Genomic DNA, 21,770 nt, shown 5'->3' with positions numbered 1-21,770 from the left:
TGAGGAGAAGGGAGTGATTGTGAAAAGGGCGACCTCTCCCCACCTTGCCAAAATTATATATATCAACCATGATGGAAAATATTTGTTTGGCTAAGTAAAAGTGACGATAACAAATGAATTATAACAATGTCGAAGGTGGAGGGCATAAACATCGGAAGAGGGAGTGAGAGGAAGGAATGATTTATCTATACATGTCTCTCTCTCTCTCTGTCTCTACACCGTACCTGTCTCTCTTCGTGTCTCTACATCTCAAATGAGTAAATAGCTACCACTTTGATTACATTACAATTTCTGCATTAATTTGGCCCACCACCACCTGAAGTCTTAGTCTTTCACCATTAGGATAATGGGTTGAGAATAATAAAGGGCATGTTTCATAGTAATCGTTAAAAAATCTTTTATCATGAATTCATTTTTTGATAATCCAAATAGATATTGTAATTTTTGAACGAAATCTTCAAAACTAAAATAAAATTTATTTATTTTTTTTACTAAAACTGGTTATATGTTTACACAACGTACAATTAGAATCTTATTTAGTACGGATTGTTATGTTCAAAAGTATCAACATTTAACGCATGTGCAATATGAGGATTGTGTCTCAATTTATGTTCCTATTTACTTTGCCTCTCCACAGAGCAGACACCAGGGTTGTTTTTTAACGTGGAGAAAAGGAACAATAATAAAAATTGTCTCAGTCGTGAAGGATTTCTCCTCTGCTGACAGACAACAAGAAATTGAAGTGTAGCATCTAAAGAACAGATACTACACTTTGATCTTTGCCCAAAGGCCAAGATAGCGATTTCACTCAATTTATGTTACTCACATAAAATTTTGAATTATTCAAGTGTCTTCGTCCCCTCTCTGTACAAGGGTTTGTCAGGATACCTTTACATGAGGGTACTTCACTTTACAAGTAAACCCTGGCTAAATATTCAAAATAACAATATTTAAAGCCAAAATTAAGATAATCTCGAAATGGTTCTGCGATGGCTAACACAAGGAATGGTGCACATTTGTCTCATGAGTAACGATGCTAAGCTGGATATGCCACTAGACAAGATGAATTCTTGTCCTGGAATCTGGCCAAACTCGAAAAAGACAACAAGATAAACTATATCATAGTTATATGGTTAATTCGCTTGAAGAGAAGTAATCCTCTGTTTCTATATGCATTCTTTTTGCTTCTGTTTTTCTCAGCATGCAGGTGTTTACTCTTGCAGTAGACAAGTAGCTCATATAAGGCTGAATTGAGGTTTGTTTCTACTGATTCAAACATACTCTCCACTTTTCTCTATCCCGAGCTGGGTCTGTGCGGTTCTAGAAGGTTCACCCTCCCAGACTTTACTTTCTGTTTTTGAAAAGGGGTTAGTTTACTGCTTATCGCCTGAAGCACCCCCTACCAAAAAAATGCTATTGGAGCTACTCAGGCATTTTTGCAGGTCAATATCCCCTTCCTCTAGGATGCTGGCTCTTCAAATCCCGTTTTCCAACCCTTGTCACATTATCCTGACGTGAAAAGGAGATTTAAAAAAGATCTTTACATTTTTTTTCTTTTTATGCTATTGATTTAGAAATCAGTGTATACCTAAAAATGGAGGCTTTAAATAAGTTTTGAAAAATCCCAATGCCCTCCTATGGTAAATGAAACTAATCATAATAGAAGCAATAATTATTAGAAGCCAGCCTAAATATTAGGCAAAATCTTAATTCTCACAAAATATAGAAATGAAACGGTTTGTTCATGATTCATTTTCAACAGCTAACACATTGAAACTTTGTAATATGATTCATAGCATGAAAGAAATCAAGCTAAATTTTTCTTAACACGTAATAATAAATCATGAACGATGTAAAAACATGGAAACATATTCACTAAATTTTCCACTTTTTTTTTTTTAACTACTTATAATCTTATATTGGCGAGTGACCTTTTTACTTTAAGATGGAACTGTTTTTACATGCATAGATGAACAATATAAACATAAAAAAATAGATTGTCTCTTAACTTGAAGTAATCTGGAAAAAAACTATTAATGGCTCAAGAGAAAGAATTGTACATTTATAAAGAGAAAGCATTAAAGTTTGTTTACATTGAAATTTTTTCAAAATAAATTATCACAAGTTGAAGGGAATTTATTTATATTTACCCATTTTTTATACACTAAACTGCTTGGATAACTATTTATTGGACATAGTTGGACCTTTATAAATTTCCAAAGTCTAGGTTGAGCATGTAGACTACAGATTTTACAGTTCTGTTGATAGATGTTTAGAATAATAAAAAAAATGACCTTTTGAATTTTGACCTGTTGCAAGTTACCGTGAAAAATAAATGATCTCAAGGAAAAGTTTTTAATTTTTTTACTTGTGTTTTATTGATCCTTACCAATAAAGACTGAAAGCCAAACTAATGATTAAAATAACAAAGCTTAAGAAAGTTGAATCTCAAAAACGATGAAAAAAAAAAAAAAATTTAAATAACAATTCAGCTCAATGATTTGCGTGTTTCAATTTTTGCTTTTCAACAGTAAGAATGTTAAATTTCACTTCCAACTTCTCTCAAATACTCTCAGGCAGTAACTTTTGTCTGAGATATGTTTTTTTTTTTCTTCAATAATGGGCACATTGTGAAATAACCTAACTATAAACTGAGTAAAAGTGGATTGTATCGTTACAGTACGTAGCACACATTGAGTGAGCAAACACATGAAATACAGCCCAATGCAACTAACTTCTAAGAAATTTTGCACTTTCAACAAATTTATTGTCTAAAATAAATCTCTATTTCTCTTATAGATTCTGAATAGGAATTCTATGATAACTTTATTGATGCAATGGAAGTGGCACACTACCGTGTGGCTTTTTCTCATCTGGCTATAACATGGTTATTTTCAAGTCCAATATAAACAAGTTCTTGTTGAGTTACTTTTTTAAATAATCAAATCCTACTGCTTTCTATCATTAATGATCATTAGTATTATCTCATCGTTTGTTAACCCTTATCCTCGAGTAGTCTTTGGGCCTTGACAAATGGTGATCATCTTGTAATTATTTAAAAGTAAGTTTCAAAATGATAAGTGACGTTTATGTAAAAAATCAATCTTGCATTTCTTATTTGATAGATCTTTAAATCGATGAATAATGTCTACTTTCATTGTTTGCTAGACGCTATCTTTTTATTCTGGGTAAAAATAAAAAAACAAAACAAAAACAGTCCCAGGTTGATTATAAATAAGCTTCTTCTACTGCAGCCCAACATACATGGGGTATTACTTAAGAATAGGTGTCTCTGCAGGTATGCGAAGAATGTACACAACTAGATATGACGTCACAGTATTGTGTAAATTCATATCATTTACCAAAACAAAATTTTCAGTATGTGCATTAGGTGTGTGTGTGTATGTATGTATATATATATATATATATATATATATATATATATATATATATATATATATAAGCCCACATAATAGCACATCGTAACTAACACAATCCTAATAAGTTTTTTTTTTTTTTTTTTTTTTTTTTTTTTTTTTTTTGCTAGATACTAAAACTGTCAAATATTTTGGTCTAAATGTTACCTACATTAAATTTAAAAAACTAAACTCACTACATACAAAGTAACACTGAAAAGCTAGTCTCTGTATGTGTGTATATATATATATATATATATATATATATATATATATATATAATGAGGTATACTTGGTAAAAAAAAAACAACAAGAAAAAAGTGCTCAATACGTTAGTAGAGCTAAATGTTTTATTATTTACACCCTAGGTGTATTAACTTAATTCATTACAGATTGTTTCAATAGATGGGATAAAAATTATTCATCTATATTGTCGGATGATTTAACTTCTATCATCTGACGATATAGACCGATAATTTTATCCCATCTATTGAAACAAACTATAATGAATTAAGTGAATACACCCGAGACTGAAATAATAAAAAAACATGTACGTATGTTTCATCCTTGCGGAATCATCTTTTGTAGAAGTAACTAGTCACTCAATTAGAGCTCCTGGGGCAAGTCACCTTTAACTCCAATTCCGAACGCTCCAATCGTTACACAACGTAATGAGAAATAAATCGTATTTATGCTGAGCAGGTGGGCAACCATATTCAGCCATAGTAGTGTTCAACAGAAACAAAGTTGCATTTATAGCTCAGATTAGACAGTTTGTATTATTTTTCATTAAAGGGTCCGGTCCAGGGGAAGTTACAAATTATTAAATAATAGATATTTCATCAACATCTACACTTGTATACATTTCATTTTGGCAAAAGTCGAGTGTAGAGAAATTCCTTTTTATACAAGACTTACAACTAAATTTAGTTATGGTATCGCTTGGTTATGAAATTATTGATTATACTAAATTGTTTAGAAAGTTTAATTTTGTTGCATTAATGTTTTAATCTCTTTTTATGAAATTATAGAATGTAAATAGTTCTTAAAACTTTCAATTAGTTTAAATATGAAGACTTGCTAAGTGATGGAGTCGAGTGGTAAAAAGTCCAAGACGACTTGAAACAATGCCAGGATAAACAGAAAGACTGTGTCCCCACACCCATCTCCTAGATGAATTGTGTAACCGAAACTAGTCTAATCAAAATTACTATTTAGAATTCTACTCTACTATAGCGGAATTAATGCAGTTGTCATGGTAGCGCTCTAACTAGTTTTAGTACCTGACGCTAACTCTCGCTTTTTGTTTTTTAGTCCTCATATTCCATGAGCGATGTTTCTGACAAAGGGAGAATAATTGCTGTTTTTTTGTTTCTTGTTTTTTTTTTTCGGAAGGTGGGTGGGTGGTCAGAATCTATTCCATATCATTTATTGTTAATTTTTTTGCCTTTTGAAGTAGTATTTTTATTTTTAGTTCTTTATATCAAGTGGCTTTGTTTTGTCTGGAGTGATTTCCATCCAAAGAAAAATCAATTTACAGTAGCAAAAACAAAACAAATAATGAATACCTAACGAGACCTACAATATTTGAAGTTGCATAGGTTAATATTATCTATATATTAATACGACAGCATGTGTTATTTTGTGTCACGCTTGCATCTTTTTTCTTCCGACTGACTGTCGTTTAATTGTTATGACCTTCCATTTCTTGTAATAAATAATTTTACCAAGAATTCTGCAGGAGTTTTGGTTTCAATTCCAGCTGATGCACCCAATTCATATGGATATAATTTTTTTTGATTTTTGAAATCAAAACTTTATATATAAGAATCAATAGAAAGTTGACTCTATAATATACTAGCGGCGGGTACCTGGCGTTGCCCGGGTGTTTGGAGGTGTGTGTGTTTTTTGGGAAATGAAAAGAAAAATTGTTGGCCGGGTTTCCCGGGTGTTTGTTTGAAAAAAAAAAATCGAAGCCTTGACGCGCAAAAAACGTGCGACGTTTAACGGCAGGTGCCCGTTTTTGACGAGTTAATGACGTCAACTTTGAGTGCGGGGACAGTGTTTTATTTATCGCGAGTCTGTTCGCTTCTTTTTTTTTATACGAAAAAAGCTTAATGCACATGCGGTGATCGAAAATTGTTGAATATTTATCTTTTGAAAGTCGGGCAAATTAAATAGACAGGCGACCCCGGTTGTTAACTTGTAGATATTATCATTTAGGCGCGATATAAAAAGTTTTAAGAAGTTGTGAGGCGACCGATCGGTTCTCGGAAAAAAAGCCTTTCTTTGACATACACACAAACATTTTCGCTTTTATATTTAAAGATGAAATCTGCACAAATTAAAATATATTTAAAAGTATTTTACGACCAGGCTATGCCGGGCGTCCCTGCTAGCTTAGGAAAATACTTTTGCAGTTTTAACAAAAGAGCTACTATATCATCAGGGCATCTCCATTTACGCTGAACATCCACAGAATGCCAACATCAATATATTTCATATGAAAGAGTCCACTGGGGAATTTCCACAGGTCCCGCTAGTATATCAAGAAATGGTGCATATCAACAATTCTTTTAGTTATTACTAAAACACTACTTATATGAGAAACATTCCATTGAACACAATTACTTTTTTTTTTTTTTTTTTTTTTTTTCAATTTATTTCAAATGTTATTACCATGTAAATGAATGATTTATCCAATGGTTTGAACTTTGTCTAGCCAATTTCATAGTCTGTGTCAATATCCATTGCACCACTCTTGACCATTCAAGACAACTAAGATTGGATCTGATGGTAAGAAGGGAGGGGGAGGGGTAAACAGCGTATTTATTAACAGTGGTGAAATTATGCTGTTTGGTTAAAGCAGCAGTTTACTTTGGTCAATGGACATAATTCTACCATAATGATAAACAAGATGTATTTGGCCAGTGTTGCTCGGGAATAAAAGTGACTTTCATTCCTTACAAAAAAAAAAAAAATGGAGATTAATTTTGTTTACTAGTATTTGACACAAATCAGTTAACAGTAAAAAACAAAAAAGAATAATGAATGCGTACATAGGACACAATATTTGATGTTGCATAAGTTAATATTATATATCAGAAATGTTAAATTTCTGCTTTTTTTTTTTTTTTTTTTTTTTTTTTTTTTTTTTTTTATAATCCAGAAATAAATGGATTTTCACTTGCATCCAGAGAAAAGGCTGATTTCTGCCAAAGCACTAAAGCCTCGCTTGTTATTTTTATTTTTAATTCTTTTTCGCTTTATCTTTTCCTTTTTTTTTTTTCCTTTTTTTTTCCTTTTTTTTTTCCTTTTTTTTCCTTTTTTTTCCTTTTTTTTCCTTTTTTTTCCTTTTTTTTCCTTTTTTTTTCCTTTTTTTTTCCTTTTTTTTCCTTTTTTTTTTCCTTTTTTTTCCTTTTTTTTCCTTTTTTTTTTCCTTTTTTTTCCTTTTTTTTTTTCCTTTTTTTTTTTCATATCTTGCCTTGCCTTCCATTTCCCTCTGATGACAGTTTTCAAGGAAAACTGAAAATCTTACTGTTGCTTCAAATGATTCATGAAGTTAAATGACTTTTGTTTCATCAAGAAATGATTTTTTCTTATCTCTCCTCTCATGTATACTCTGTGTCTTAAACTTATTTGGATTCTTTGAACTATTGTTCTCATTTTGAGTGTTATTTTCACAACGGTTCAATCGATGTAACCTCCGACCTTCTTCAGGTGTATCTTGTTGAACTCTGGGAATTTGCATGTAATTTTGAACAGACCCCTTTATTTATTCCACGGTAATAGCATGCACTCGTCCCGTCAGCCATAAGTGAGTATAAGTCCTAAGTGATTTGCAGTTTTATTTTGAGTGTCTACCGCACTGAGTACTGAACTTTCAACCTACAGAAGAGTCAAACTTTATAACTAAATTTTACCAAGTATTTTATCCACTACACCATGGGTCTTTGAAACTGATTAAAGTATAGGAAAAATAGTAGTTTTGCACTGTTCTCTATACACATGAAAGAAACCGGGTTTGGAAATTCATATAATTTGTAGCTTTTTTGTTTACATTGGCATATGTCTTTAATTTGCTTGAGTGATTAAGGGGAAATGTCTCTACTATAAGATTTCCTAGCCAGAATAAGTATTTTCAGAAAATTAGAAGCAAAAAATAATGATGCCACTAACATTGTGAAAAGAAGAAAAAAAAATAAGCTAGTTCAAAGCAAGTAGCCATATGTCGGACAGATGGCTATTGGTGTCTGACTTTGCAAATTTTACAACTCTATACACGTTAGATTGGGTGTTGATCCAGAATGTGTAGTCTAACCATTGTTACATAAGGAACTCCTTACATGACATGGAATTTAAGATTTATTTTCTTTATTTCAAATTTTCATCCAACCTTTTCCAGTCAGCACTTAACTGCTGATTTTCAAACAGATCCGGCTGTAAGAACCTGCACATAAAACTTTTGACATTGATACTTTTATTTCTTTATTTGTATCTGCATATAGTTTACGGATACTAGTTCATTTTCTTACATTTAAATTTCAGCACAATTCTTTGTATATTAAATTTAATATTTCAAAGAACCTTATCTATTTAGCATCAACCATATGAACAGGATCCTAAGTTTAAAAACTTCCTCTAGAATTTATCTCTTGCATCCTTATTTAATAGCATCTTAAATGTTGACTATTGGATTCAGTCTGGATACTTGTACTTTAAAATAGTCAAGATAAAACCGCATACCATTTGTGGAATTTAAGAGAAAAATATTTTATAAGAGATAAAAATTTACTTTAATTTCTGTTTTTATATCTGAAACATTCCTTATAAAAATTGCATATGCAAAACATTTGAAAATTTTAAAATACCTACATATCTTGACTGTTTAGGTAAGTGTTGAAAAAGTTTATGGATCATACAGTACATGATACATGTAGTCTCTTTAGCATAGTGTCCATTGGATGGATGTCTCTAATAATAGCCAATCTCTAAAAATTCTTGATAGTGGTTTGTGAAAAAAAAAACAAACAAATGCACTGTTTTTCTCTTGCGCTCGCACGCATCTACCATCTCTTTAAAAATCAATTTCCATCATATTCTCATTGTCATTCCTGACAATTATCTTTCCTTATCAATTTGTAATAGTATCTCCAATGTGAAAAGATTTGGTAATTATTTAAGGAGAGAGGTTCTTACTTTATTCAGGTATGCATGTAAAATAAATCTGTTTAATGAACTGAAATGTTATAATGATATAATAATAATAATGTATATATTTGCCTTAAACACAGGTAAATATCTTATTTTTTGTGTTTTTTTTGGTGGAAGTCAACACAACGTGTATTTAAATTATGTCTGGTTTATTCAAAAACTGAGTATTTGCTATTCAGCTTCACATTTTGGTTATGGCATGTTAAAAACATTTTAACACGTGACAACCTCTGTTAATGTCAGGAAAGATAGAAACATTTTGTTTAAATATAGCATTTAGTTTATTTACAGTTTGTCCTGGACAAGGCGGGGTAAAAAGGTATGTTATACATAAAGGTACACAAAGAACTCGGAGAGATGAATTATTTCATGGTAAGTCGTTAGAGAGATGAAATAAGTGTGCGAATGTAGAGAAGTGTAACGTTAGTCTCAAATGTGACAGCGTGCCACTTGGAAATATTCGGACAAAGTTGTTCTGGTTCTTTGATCATTGGCTAAGATTTACTTGACTCCATCATAAAAGGGTCGTTAAACTATATCCGATGGTGAAGCCCCAGCTTGCGGACTTTGGGGAGTTTGGAACCACCCCTTAATTGTCATTGCTCCCAGGTCCACTCTTACCCAGAGTAGTAGTACCTGTTAGTGTCACAACTATGGGTTAAATAGAAACAGACTTGAAAAAAACAAAGATATTCTATTAAATCACTGGATTCGGCATTAAATAACCTGAAAAGGGTTGATATGCCGTAAAACAAAAACAACCAACCAACAACCATCATAAAAAAAAGTCTGACAACGTCCTTTTGCTTTTGTTGAGCGACGAGATAGATTTTTGTTGATATTCTTTGCATTCCCACCCACCTATCAATGTTTATCTCTGTCTACCTATCCGCTTCTGTTTGTTCATCTCTTTATATGTCAATTTTATAATTTTCTGATAGTTTTCTAAATCTTTTATTACGTAAATTTACCTCTAGGGGTAAAAAATTATAGCCAGGGGGGTGGGGGGAAATAATTGAAGTACCTGATAATTTCCAAATACTTATTTCTTTTCAAATTGTGTCATATCTAAGCTGAATTCATATGTCTAATATGGTTTTGATTTCCTTGTTGTGTATAAAATACTATTTTTATACAAAACTTAAAATCCTAAACAATAAAAAGGTTCTTTTTGACCTTGTTTTTCTGTCAATTTTATCGGGCTATGAAGTTTTTTTTTTGGGGGGGGGGCGATGGGGGTGTAAATGGAGAAATATATAAAGCCGAGAGGGTCAATGATGGAAGAAAGATTGAAAATGGCTGGTTAATAGGACATGAGGGGCTCCCGTTCAAATCTATAACTATAGATTTTTATCCGTTTAATGCCCGTCACTAATGGTAATTTTGTTTCTACACTTGTCACTAACCATAACAACTCTCATAAAGGAGGAGATGATGTCTTGCAATGGTGGCGTGATCAAGAATGAACGAAAAAGAAAAAGCTAAAGGGAAAATATTAGATATAATTTAGTTGACATTAAACTGAAAGGATTCGTAACTTAAAAAAAAATAAATATCTTTTTTTTCTAAAAATAATAATTTAAAAAAAAAAGCAAGTTTTTTAATTTGAACACTATTTTTTTATACAAAAATGTCTATTTTCCTGGAATCAATCGTTTCCTCTTTAAATCATTAGTTCTGCTAAAATAACAATGGTAATTTTGTTTTACACGAAACTGATTGGAATATTGTATATTCTCATAGTTCTCGTGGTAGAAGCGCCGAATAATTTGTTATTTTGAAAAGAGTGAATACAGTACAACATTCATAGACTAAGCTAATTTATTTTAATGGCGATGTTTCTTACTCGGATATAATAACCAGTGTTTTGTACGACGTGTGTCGATGTCCAGTGCATATGGACGCATTATTGATTTTCTTGTTTTAATTTTTTATTTTATTTGTTGCGTTCTATTTTCGTGATTATTTCCTTGCCCTTTTAATTCTTTTTTGACTTCCTCGGTTTTCGTATTTTGTTTTGTGCGTTCAGATTCGCGGAAAGTTAGTGATATTTAATTACCAGATAGATAAATAGATACCTGCAAAGAATATTATGACCATCTCTGCCTGTACGAATCTCTGTGCCTACGTTCTTTTTTTTTTTTTTTTATGAATGTATTTGTTAATCCTTACGTCATAATACGTGAGCAAAATCAGATCAGGCTATTTATTTTAATGGTGACGTTTTACATAATTCCACTTGCTTTTCTGGTATTTCTTTCTTCCTCATCGGGCATAACATTGCAGACCCAACACACTATTAGAGCCACACAGACAGGAAGTCTTAGACTAGTTTCGCCCTCCTTTCAGCTATTAATGTTTGTGGCCGTCATGCTATGTGTGGGATACGGTGTTATGACTGTAAAAATATATAATTACTAGGGCTAGGACAACAGCATATTCTTTTCATTGTTTTAACTCGAAGTGTGTATCTGCTGACATCTTATATGCTTTTATATAGAGGGTTGTTGTTCTCTGTTGATTAACTGTGTCTGATATATACTCGAAAGACAAAACAATGAAAAGAATATTGTTGTCATAGCCGTGATAATTACTATCTATATAAACATGTAACCCTTCAGGTTTGTTCAGTTTGATAGATGACGTCATCCAATGTATACGAAGACAAGCACACAAACCAAAAGTTTAATAGTTTATTGTTTAAAAAGGCATGGATCAATTTAGTTCGTAATGAATAATGTGCGTGTATTTATTGTTGGTGCTAGACTTACAGTATCTGGAGTTTTATATATCACTCTGGTAACAGTGGCTACTTCAACTAGTTTAAAATATTAAAAAAAAAAAAAAAAAAAAAAAAAAGCTATGTAAGTTTTTGTATTATCTATTAAAAAAAATGATTAGTAATTATACTTAAATCGCCAGAAATTAAAGGTAATAAAATTTGGTTTTTCAATTTTCGAATATTTCATCATCCTTGGACGTATTAAATGTGAAGATCTTTATTTGTATTAGGAACTAATACTTTCGCCTAGAGAGTGCATATATTTGCTCGTTAAAATTATATAACATTTAAAGAGTATTTTATAGTATACATTTATTTTTATAAGAGGGCATTAAAAGATAAACTGCGAAGAGGTAAAGAGTAAAAATTAACTAATATTTATTACAACATATTTATTTCATAAATTTTATAAATATACAACATATTTAAATCTGGCAGTTACTTAAAAAAACAACAAATTTCTGCTGAAATGAATCAATCGTGTTTTTCAATGCGTTTCATAGTCTTTCTATATTTTCTCCTAGATTTTGATAAGATGAAAATTTCAATGATTGTGCCAAAATTCAGGATTTTGATAAGATGAAAATTTCATTGTGCCAAAATTCAGGATGTAACAGATACTTAGCTTTAATTCCAACCAAAAGACTGAGATCAAAGTAGTTTATTTTAATTTGATCAAACAGTTTGGGGGGGGGGCGTCTCGGTAAATTTTTAACGTTTCCTAAAATTTGGATCTGATCTCTTTATAACTCCAACTTAAAAGTTGGAAATCGCAATTTAAAATCACAGTTGCTTTTAAGCAGTGAACTATGAAAATTCTACCAATTAAAATAAACGAAATCATTTTAATTAATTTTTCAAAATTTTAAGTCATTTGAAAATAAATAACATGTACTTCATAATAAATGTTAGACTATTTCATTGTTCAATCATGTTTATTTTAATATTTCCATCAATTATATTCGTAAAAATGTATTTATAGCCTCAGAAGTGGTTCATGGGGTTATTTTGTTTTGTCATACCAACCCTTTTTGTATTATTTAATATCACTGAATTCAGTCATTTTGTATATGAATGGTTTTTAGATTAATTTGTAAATAGTTGGAACTGTAAACTGTTTACTAAACAATATATTCTATTTAAGTCGTAGAAGGGACAGGTACTATCACTCGGTGGCTGGAGCTGGGAGTTAGAACTAATCGATGACCTTAACCCTCCCTCCTTCTATATTAAGGTCCTTAATTGGGTCGGTGGTAGACATCTGCTCCCTTAATCTCTATTTTTCATATCATTGTTTGCAATTTTTTAGAATGCTCTCCGCCATTGGATTTTAAGCTGTGACAGAAGTGAGGATGGGATTGCGTGACCTTTGCTCTTCTATAGAACATCACGGCCCCTTTTCATGAGAAAAACATTTCTCGGGACAACCTAGCAATTTTAATAATTACGACTGATAACCGAATCTTACCTTGATTCATTGAATAATAAATAATCGACTTCATAAGACGTTCTAGATTCTACTCTCTTGCTCCCCCTCTCTCAAAGCATGAGAATGAATCTCTCACCCTCTTGAAGATTAAACAACAGAAAAACGCGATATATGTTACATTTATTGACGCTCAGTTTTGACTTTAAACCTTTAGTAAAAATAATTGTAAAGACTATCAATTTGAAAACGTCTGTTTACGCCAATTTAACATAATTTCCTGGTATAAAACATCTGACCTGCACTCGTTTTTGTAAGACATCTTGAAATATGCGTGTTGAGTAGAAAAGAAAAAATTGTGAACAACAAAACCTGACGCGATCGCAATCGTTTCTTTAGATGTTGCGTGTTGTATCTCTCTTAATTAAAGCTATCTTATAATAGGTATAGCGCGTCTGTGTTTACTTTGACTGAATTATTTTTCCAAAAAGAAAACGAAAATAAATCGTATAAAAAAGTAAACATAACTATTTTTTTTTAATTATCGTTTCATTCAGGCAACGTCAAGTAAAAAAAGGAAAAATAAACTTAATTTCTGTTCTCATTTAGAATTCGACTTGATAAAAAAAATAATACAGAAAAAAAAAACCTTACTGCTGTACGTATTCGTCATGGAATAAAAATGCCATATTCCAAAAATGACATAAATTCATCGAAGAGTTTTTTGTTTGTTTTTTAATTACTATTTTTAGCGATTAAAATGTCTGTATTAATTGAATACAAAACATGGGTAGTCGAATTCAGTTGTCGCCCTTAAATTTTAATACATTGCAAAAAAAAAAACAAACAAACAAAAAAACAAAAAAAAACTACTTGGTCAATTAATGTGATTTTTTGAATAAAGTAACTTTATTTCGTGACGGGTATGTACATTATAGTGTTTGTATCTTCTGTATTTTATTTTTACATAGGAATCACCACTTATCAAATTCTGAAGACTAGAGATATGAATTAATGAACGTAAAGTGGTTAGACCATAGCGTAATGGTCGTTAATGATGGAAATTTGTTAGAATTTGATTATTTAAGGCAGCGACTCAATAAGAATTTGTTGACATTGGACTTGAAAACGACTGTTGTAGTTCAAGGGTGTGTAAAAATAAATAAATAAAAATAAAATTAATCCGATGACATCTTACGAAATGTTGAGTTTTCAATCGTATAAATACTTTTGAGCCCATAACTGAACTTCATAGATAAGAGCTAGAGGTACAGATTATGCGATTTTTCTTGTTTCCGTTTTTATTTTTACCAAATTATTTTAATCGGATAATGAAACTCATTTATTTTTCTTTTTAATTAACTTCTTTAAATATATTATTTACAAATCATACTTATTCATATATACACACGCGAGCGCACATAGTCACGATATTTGATGAGATCATTTTATAAATAGAGAAGATTTATTTTTGCACTTAAACGAATTCTTGCTTTATCTCTCCAGTCTAGCAGTTTCGTAGTGTTTGTTGGCAGAGATTATACTTTACTAGTAGTCTGACTAGTTAAGATTATATAAAGAAATGGTGTGTCTAATGAAAAGTCAGAAACTACGCAAGATACGCTGATAAATCTTACACCATCAGATTCAATCTGTTTATGACAAAACCGCAATTCTAATATTCATACGTTTTGGGTCATCTGGGACCAAATTAATGCAGGGGGAAGGAGAGGGTAAAAAAATAATACTTTTCGTTCTTACTGGTAATGCCTAAAAAACAACACTGAAACTAGGTCAAATGTCAGCCTTTTCTTTCTTTCTGTTATCCTGAACAGGGAGATAGAACAAAAGAGGGTACTAGAAGTTTAAAAATAAAGATGTTACACACGTTTTATTAATTATTCTATTTTGTTATCTGTGTCTCTGGCAATGTAACAAAGGGGTCAGCAATATCTAGCCCTCGAGCCAAATCCGACCCTCGTTATAGGACACGATATAAATTGTTTTGGTATAGAAATGGATGTCGTTTTTTGTGTAATAGTAATTTGAGTCAATCTGTGCTAGGAAAAGAACTAAGAATTTACCCGTGAAAAAGTGGTTTCAAGTTGTACCAAATTAAATTTTTAACTTTTTTAGCGAAAAGTAAATAAATCCCTGTGTACATTAAAAAGGTCCTAATTAAATATGCATTTCCTTTTTTATTAAAACAAGATTAAACGAAATTATTACAATTCGCGTGATACGTACTTTTGTGAAAATCAGTGGGCATTTATTTACATTTTCAGTAAAGATGCTTTGACGTAAATCGCTTTATTTATTTTTAAATATGCAATTTTTAGTTTAAAAATTATGTACATTTTCTTTAATTCCATATCTTAAGATTTTAATTTATTAATTATCGTTGAAATAGTTTAAGAAAACTGATTTTTATTTTTCCAGAGATTTTTAAAGTTGATTTATTCAGACTTGAAATTCGAACTTTTTTTTTTTCACCATTTCTCGCTGGCATTTTTTTTACACGTAAATATCCATTAAAAACTTTTTTTTCTTTTTTTTTTTTTTTTGTACTTTTAGATATTAACTCTGTCTTTGAAAGAGAAAAGACCAATCAAAATTTAAACGCACGGGCAAAAATAACAAAAAAAAAAAAGCAGATTCCCATGCTTCTTAAGAGGCTTATAATTATTTTAAAGTTTACGTCTAAATTTTGTGTTTGAAAGACAACAGACCAAAGTTAATCTCTAAAAGGGGGGAAAATGTATATTTACATTAAAAAAAAAAATACAGTGAAAAATGTCGAAAAAATAAGACATTTTGTTCGAATTTAAAGTCTGATTAAATCAATTTTAAAAATCTCTAGAAAAATAATGCAGCTGACTGCTTGTTTGACTTAATTTCAGTTTTCTTATATAGGTACGTGCAAAATGAATGCTGATGCTCAAAATGTATAAACATTTTGACCCCTCCCTTTACTTAAAAATTCACCAAAAATCAGGGAATTAACCAATTTTAATGAAAATTTCAGTATTTATCAAATAATGATTGTGGAATATAATGAACTCATTATTTTTTTTTTTTTATTTAAGTCTTAGTGGAAATGTATTATTTTGTTTAAACAAAAAAGAAATACCTTTACAAAAGTTATGGTTATCAGTAGTAAATAAAAAACGTAAGAATTTATTTTTGCTTTTTTTATATAAATAAAAAATCGTAATTTGTAACAATAATAAAAAAAAAACTTTTTACAGGAACATTACGGACCCCCCCCCCCCAAAGTCCGTATTATTGAATTCGATATAACGAAAAAAAAAATGAATTTCTCGAATTACCAATAATACCATTGAATTAAGCATTGCTTATTTAATATTTTCACACAAAAAAATTATTATTGCAAAAATATTTCTACTTTTTTTTTTTTTTTAAATTAGATTTCGCATAATTTTTATATGCAAGATTTTAATAATTTCTTTGCTCGTAAGAATGTGAAACTTTCGACGTAACAATTTTTATATCATCTCTAACAATAATTTAAAAAAAATTAATTTAAAAGCAGGAACATAAAAATAATTAAATTAAAAAATGATAAAAATTTACACAAACGTTCAGAATAAGAATGTATGGATCCACGTCTGGGATGGAGGAGAAATCTGACAGCCCCACCTCCTTTTACTATCATGATTTCATTTTAAAAGTGTTTTGATTGGCTGAAATTTTGGGCTTCCGTATATTCGTGTTTACAAACTTTTATCGGTTGCGTTTTGCCCAACGGCATAATTACTTGCTTTTTGAGGGCTAATTAAGCTGTATTTTGTATTAACAAGGTGTGTGTGTGTTTTTTTTATTTATTTAATTCAATATCATAGGACTTTACTAATTATCTTTGAATAGACCCAGAAAACTAATATTTATTTTTTAAAGGATTTTTTACAATGAATTTATTTAACTTCAATATTTAGCTGAACTGGTTAACTCACCGTGAAAACATTTTCATAACTTTTTATTTTCACGTGTACAAATATTTTTTTCCTTTTGAAAATTAACTTTAGTCTTTAATCTTTCAAATACAATCAAAAAGTAGTCGGAAACCTAGAAAAAAATTATGATAAATCAGCTTTCAAAACTAAGTCCCCCTATTTTTGCCCATACTTATCTTATACTATTTCAACGATAATTAGTAAATTAAACTTGTAAGATACCGAATTTAAAAATGTACATCACGTTTTTATAAAAAAAATGCATAATAAACCAAAAAAAAACAACAACAAAAAAAAAAAACAATTTACAGTATGAAAAAAAAACAAAAACGTCCCATTGAAAATGCAAAAACAAATGGCGCTGATGCTCACCAAGCTGTGGATCACGATAAGTGTAATAATTTCTTTTCACTTTTTTAAATATTTATTTTTATAGTAATAAACCAGGAAAACCTTATTTAATTAGAATAATTATTAATATACACGAGTAAGAATTTCTTTATCTTTCTTTTGAAGATTTATTTCTAGAGATGAGCCAGAACTGTCTGCGTTTTTTTTTTTTTTTTTTTTTTTTTTTTTTTTTTTTCAACGTTGTGCATCTGTAGGTAAAGAAATGAATCGTTGCCTCCCCCCCTTTTTTTGTTAAGATTATAGAAAAAAATTCTTACGCTAATGAAACTTTTTTTACAAACAAGGTTTTAATTAATTCAATATTTTAGGATTTTACTGATTATCTTTGAAATAGTTCCAGAAAACTAATATTTATTTTTTAAGGTAGTTTTACAATGAATTTATTTACTTCAAAATTTAGCTGAACTTGTCAGTTTCCGAATGTCGCCGTGAAAATATTTTTCAATTTACCCCTTTTTATTTCCACGTAAAAAAAACTTTTGGAAATTAACTTCTGTATTTGATCTTCCAAATACAATCAAAGTAATCGGAAACCTACAAAAAATTATGATAAACCTGCTTTCCAAACTAATTATTTTACATACATATATTTTTTCATAGATGCCTGACACGTTATACATTTCATTTGTATACTATTTTTAAAAAAAACTTTGAAATAGCATTCACACTTACAACAAATAATTAATTTAAATGTTTTTTTTTTTCCGTTTCTTAGAAAACAAGTCAACCATTTTAATTACTTTGCTCAATTCTATTTTTCTGGCTTGGAATTACTTTACTATTTCTCGTGTAATATTAACAAACCTAGATAAAGTTAATTCCCAGACTACGCTGGGTAGTGGCATCTAGCGTAAAGATAAAGCAATCCACAGCCAACTGTTTTGCTATATCGCAGCTCTTTAGTGTCTAGACATAGTGCGCGTTTGAACCGGACTACGAGTAGTAAGAATTCTATGTGGTTTGTGTGGTGTGGTATGTTTTGCATTTATTGTTTGTGCATGTAGTATAAATGTCATAAAATAGTCATAAATACTGTAAAAATGAGCGGATTTATGTCTCCCTCTTTCTCTACGTGCATACCCCTCTCTCTCTCTCTACGCGCATACCCTCTCTCTCTCTCTACGCGCATACCCCTCTCTCTCTCTACGCGCATACCCCTCTCTCTCTCTACGCGCATACCCCTCTCTCTCTCTACGCGCATACCCCTCTCTCTCTCTACGCGCATACCCCTCTCTCTCTCTACGCGCATACCCCTCTCTCTCTACGCGCATACCCCTCTCTCTCTACGCGCATACCCCTCTCTCTCTACGCGCATACCCCTCTCTCTCTCTACGCGCATACCCCTCTCTCTCTCTACGCGCATACCCCTCTCTCTCTCTCTACGCGCATACCCCTCTCTCTCTCTCTACGCGCATACCCCTCTCTCTCTCTCTACGCGCATATACCCCTCTCTCTCTCTCTCTACGCGCATATACCCCTCTCTCTCTCTCTCTACGCGCATATACCCCTCTCTCTCTCTCTCTACGCGCATATACCCCTCTCTCTCTCTCTCTACGCGCATATACCCCTCTCTCTCTCTCTACGCGCATACCCCTCTCTCTCTCTCTACGCGCATACCCCTCTCTCTCTCTACGCGCATACCCCCCTCTCTCTCTCTCTCTACGCGCATACCCCCCTCTCTCTCTCTCTCTACGCGCATACCCCCCTCTCTCTCTACGCGCATACCCCCCTCTCTCTCTACGCGCATACCCCCCTCTCTCTCTACGCGCATACCCCCCTCTCTCTCTCTCTCTACGCGCATACGTCTCTCTCTCTCTCTACGCGCATACGTCTCTCTCTCTCTCTCTACGCGCATACGTCTCTCTCTCTCTACGCGCATACGTCTCTCTCTCTCTCTCTCTCTCTCTACGCGCATACGTCTCTCTCTCTCTCTCTCTCTCTCTACGCGCATACGTCTCTCTCTCTCTCTCTCTCTCTCTCTCTCTCTCTACGCGCATACGTCTCTCTCTCTCTCTCTCTCTACGCGCATACGTCTCTCTCTCTCTCTACGCGCATACGTCTCTCTCTCTCTCTCTCTACGCGCATACGTCTCTCTCTCTCTACGCGCATACGTCTCTCTCTCTCTACGCGCATACGTCTCTCTCTCTCTCTCTACGCGCATACGTCTCTCTCTCTCTCTCTACGCGCATACGTCTCTCTCTCTCTCTCTACGCGCATACGTCTCTCTCTCTCTCTCTACGCGCATACGTCTCTCTCTCTCTCTCTCTCTCTCTACGCGCATACGTCTCTCTCTCTCTCTCTCTCTCTCTCTCTACGCGCATACGTCTCTCTCTCTCTCTCTCTCTCTCTCTCTCTCTACGCGCATACGTCTCTCTCTCTCTCTCTACGCGCATACGTCTCTCTCTCTCTACGCGCATACGTCTCTCTCTCTCTCTCTCTCTCTCTCTACGCGCATACGTCTCTCTCTCTCTCTCTCTCTCTCTCTACGCGCATACGTCTCTCTCTCTCTCTCTCTCTCTCTCTCTCTACGCGCATACGTCTCTCTCTCTCTCTCTACGCGCATACGTCTCTCTCTCTCTACGCGCATACGTCTCTCTCTCTCTACGCGCATACGTCTCTCTCTCTCTACGCGCATACGTCTCTCTCTCTCTCTCTCTACGCGCATACGTCTCTCTCTCTCTCTCTCTACGCGCATACGTCTCTCTCTCTCTCTCTACGCGCATACGTCTCTCTCTCTCTCTCTACGCGCATACGTCTCTCTCTCTCTCTCTACGCGCATACGTCTCTCTCTCTCTCTCTACGCGCATACGTCTCTCTCTCTCTCTCTACGCGCATACGTCTCTCTCTCTCTACGCGCATACGTCTCTCTCTCTCTACGCGCATACGTCTCTCTCTCTCTACGCGCATACGTCTCTCTCTCTCTACGCGCATACGTCTCTCTCTCTCTCTCTCTCTACGCGCATACGTCTCTCTCTCTCTCTCTCTCTACGCGCATACGTCTCTCTCTCTCTCTCTCTACGCGCATACGTCTCTCTCTCTCTCTCTCTACGCGCATACGTCTCTCTCTCTCTCTCTCTCTCTCTACGCGCATACGTCTCTCTCTCTCTCTCTCTACGCGCATACGTCTCTCTCTCTCTCTCTCTCTCTCTCTCTCCACGTCTCTCTCTCTCTTTACACACGCCTGCCCCCTCGGCCCTCCTCTCTCTCCGTTTTATAAGCACCAGACTGTGGAATACACTTCATTAAAACAAATTAACTATATAACAAAGACGTATAGCATTGTTTTAATTCTTGTCTTGAACATTAAATTAAAAAGGTCAGAGTATTTTCTTTCTTCATTCCATAAAAGATTGACGAAAACAAAACGCAAAAGAGACGTGTGTAGAAGGAAATGAGGATCGGATTGTGTTGCAAAACAGAATGTACATGGCGGCTGCGCGCGTGTGTTAAGTTTTTCGAGGTCACGGGGAGAAGACAAACCTGGTAGTTGAAGATGAAGATCTGCTAAAGAAATCAGGTTAAAAGACAATCGATAAAGAAAACTGGTGGGTGAGGGACGCAGAAAGGAAGTGTGCTATGGAGATATAACTACGTGTTGTTTTTGCTAACATAAAACACAAAACCCTTTTTCTACGTTGTTTAGTAGTTACTTAGACGATCACCATTGGTGATGATGGAAGGGGGGGGGGCGACACACGTTGTTTCCACACATGTGCTTGTGTGTTTTGGGAGAAAACAAATGTTATTGAGTGCACTTTTTCCTCTTTCTTTTCACTCTGGCTTCCATTTTTATCCCCAAAAGGAAGGGGCAGGAGAATTGTAATAGTTGCAAGCGGACATGATTGCTTATAGATCGACGGCCATTCAAATTATATCATACTCCCAGGCATTACGCTCCCTATTTCGAAGAAAAGATGAGCGTCTCATTTGTGAGTGAGATTGCTGACGAGACTAGAACAGATTATTTCATTTCCAGTCCATTGCCCCTTTTGGTGAAAGATGATTTTTCTAAATAATAAAAAAAAAGAAGACATTCTTGTGTTCCCCTAATGGGGAGAAAAGTAGATACAAGACTAATATGTGTGTGTATAAACAGACGGACATATTAACAGACAATAAAATAGATTTACAGACTGGCGTGCTTACATGTGGACACAGACAATTTATAAATAAATTTCCTTTGAGTTGTCTGTCCCCCACCCCGCTCAATCAACTCTTATCTTAACTAGGTGTTACTGTTAAATGTAAATATTGAATTAAAGACTTTTTTCGATTTGGTCCACTGGTCCAGTGTTGTGATTTGTGCATTTAGACACTCAGTTTATATAAACGCTTTTGTTCTTGCTGGTGAGGAACTGATATATATTTCCCGATTAAAATTCAACACTTCCAACTTCCACCTCCGATATTTTTTCTCCCAAACTACCCTCTTGACCAAGGATTTTAATTCTTATAAAAAAAATTAAAATAATAAACATATCAATCAAAATGTTTATTCAGTTCTAAGTTAAGTTTGAAAGTTCAAGTTGGTATATCATAAATACCGA

The 21,770-nt window shown here is 33.1% G+C and overlaps 1 protein-coding gene and 1 pseudogene across 2 annotated transcripts in view; one reads left to right on the top strand and one right to left on the bottom strand.

The window, feature by feature from the left end:
- The window catches only part of LOC145297581 (insulin-like peptide receptor), a 290,500-nt gene that overhangs the window by 21,561 nt on the left and 247,169 nt on the right, over positions 1 to 21,770 (top strand). The gene's annotated exons all lie outside the window — the stretch shown is intronic.
- Positions 647 to 803, bottom strand: LOC145298079 (U2 spliceosomal RNA; annotated as a pseudogene).

Source organism: Euprymna scolopes, chromosome 18 (genome assembly GCF_053919585.1).
Source record: "Euprymna scolopes isolate OS-2025 chromosome 18, ASM5391958v1, whole genome shotgun sequence".
Classification (NCBI taxonomy): Eukaryota; Metazoa; Mollusca; class Cephalopoda; order Sepiida; family Sepiolidae; genus Euprymna; species Euprymna scolopes.
The sequence above is the reverse complement of the archived record's forward strand: the minus strand, read 5'-3'. Positions and strand labels throughout refer to the sequence as shown.